General features: G+C 42.0%; 1 protein-coding gene across 1 annotated transcript in view; it reads right to left on the minus strand.

The window, feature by feature from the left end:
* Positions 1 to 2,500, minus strand: part of LOC135507226 (slit homolog 2 protein-like) — a 640,120-nt gene that overhangs the window by 489,117 nt on the left and 148,503 nt on the right.

A 2,500-nucleotide genomic window follows, 5' to 3' on the forward strand; every position in this document is an offset into this window, starting at 1 on the left:
CTTCATATACTATATATACAGGACACCCCTTCATCCACTATATCTACAGGACACCCCTTCATCCACTATATATACAGGACACCCTTCATCCACTATATATACAGGACACCCCTTCATCCACTATATATACAGGACACCCCTTCATCCACTATATATACAGGACACCCCTTCATATACTATATATACAGGACACCCCTTCATCCACTATATATACAGGACACCCCTTCATCCACTATATATACAGGAGGACACCCCTTCATATACTATATACAGGACACCCCTTCATCCACTATATATACAGGACACCCCTTCATATACTATATATACAGGACACCCCTTCATCCACTATATATACAGGAGTATGAGGACACCCCTTCATCCACTATATATACAGCAGTATGAGGACACCCCTTCATCCACTATATATACAGGACACCCCTTCATCCACTATATATACAGGACACCCCTTCATCCACTATATATACAGGACACCCCTTCATATACTATATATACAGGACACCCCTTCATCCACTATATATACAGCAGTATGAGGACACCCCTTCATACACTATATATACAGGACACCCCTTCATACACTATATATACAGGACACCCCGTCATCCACTATATATACAGGACACCCCTTCATCCAATATATATACAGGACACCCCTTCATCCACTATATATACAGGACACCCCTTCATCCACTATATATACAGGACACCCCTTCATCCACTATATATACAGGACACCCCTTCATACACTATATATACAGGACACCCCTTCATCCACTATATATACAGCAGTATGAGGACACCCCTTCATCCACTATATATACAGGACACCCCTTCATCCACTATATATACAGGACACCCCTTCATACACTATATATACAGGACACCCCTTCATCCACTATATATACAGGACACCCCTTCATCCACTATATATACAGGACACCCCTTCATCCACTATATATACAGGACACCCCTTCATACACTATATATACAGGACACCCCTTCATCCACTATATATACAGGACACCCCTTCATCCACTATATATACAGGACACCCCTTCATCCACTATATATACAGGACACCCCTTCATCCACTATATATACAGGACACCCCTTCATCCACTATATATACAGGACACCCCTTCATACACTATATATACAGGACACCCCTTCATCCACTATATATACAGGACACCCCTTCATCCACTATATATACAGGACACCCCTTCATCCACTATATATACAGGACACCCCTTCATCCACTATATATACAGCAGTATGAGGACACCCCTTCATCCACTATATATACAGGACACCCCTTCATCCACTATATATACAGGACACCCCTTCATACACTATATATACAGGACACCCCTTCATCCACTATATATACAGGACACCCCTTCATCCACTATATATACAGCAGTATGTGGACACCCCTTCATCCACTATATATACAGGACACCCCTTCATCCACTATATATACAGGACACCCCTTCATCCACTATATATACAGGACACCCCTTCATCCACTATATATACAGGACACCCCTTCATCCACTATATATACAGCAGTATGTGGACACCCCTTCATCCACTATATATACAGGAGTATGTGGACACCCCTTCATCCACTATATATACAGGACACCCCTTCATCCACTATATATACAGGACACCCCTTCATCCACTATATATACAGGACACCCCTTCATCCACTATATATACAGGACACCCCTTCATCCACTATATATACAGGACACCCCTTCATCCACTATATATACAGCAGTATGAGGACACCCCTTCATCCACTATATATACAGGACACCCCTTCATACACTATATATACAGGACACCCCTTCATCCAATATATATACAGGACACCCCTTCATACACTATATATACAGGACACCCCTTCATACACTATATATACAGGACACCCCTTCATACACTATATATACAGGACACCCCTTCATCCACTATATATACAGGACACCCCTTCATCCACTATATATACAGGACACCCCTTCATCCACTATATCTACAGGACACCCCTTCATCCACTATATATACAGGACACCCCTTCATCCACTATATATACAGCAGTATGAGGACACCCCTTCATCCACTATATATACAGGACACCCCTTCATCCACTATATATACAGCAGTATGAGGACACCCCTTCATCCACTATATATACAGCAGTATGAGGACACCCCTTCATACACTATATATACAGGACACCCCTTCATACACTATATATACAGTAGAATGAGGACACCCCTTCATCCTCTATATATACAGGACACCCCTTCATCCACTATATATACAGGACACCCCTTCATACACTATATATACAGGACACCCCTTCATACACTATATATACAGGACACCCCGTCATCCACTATATATACAGGACACCCCTTCATCCAATATATATACAGGACACCCCTTCATCCACTATATATACAGGACACCCCTT

This window comes from Oncorhynchus masou, chromosome 20 (genome assembly GCF_036934945.1).
Source record: "Oncorhynchus masou masou isolate Uvic2021 chromosome 20, UVic_Omas_1.1, whole genome shotgun sequence".
Lineage (NCBI taxonomy): Eukaryota > Metazoa > Chordata > Actinopteri > Salmoniformes > Salmonidae > Oncorhynchus > Oncorhynchus masou.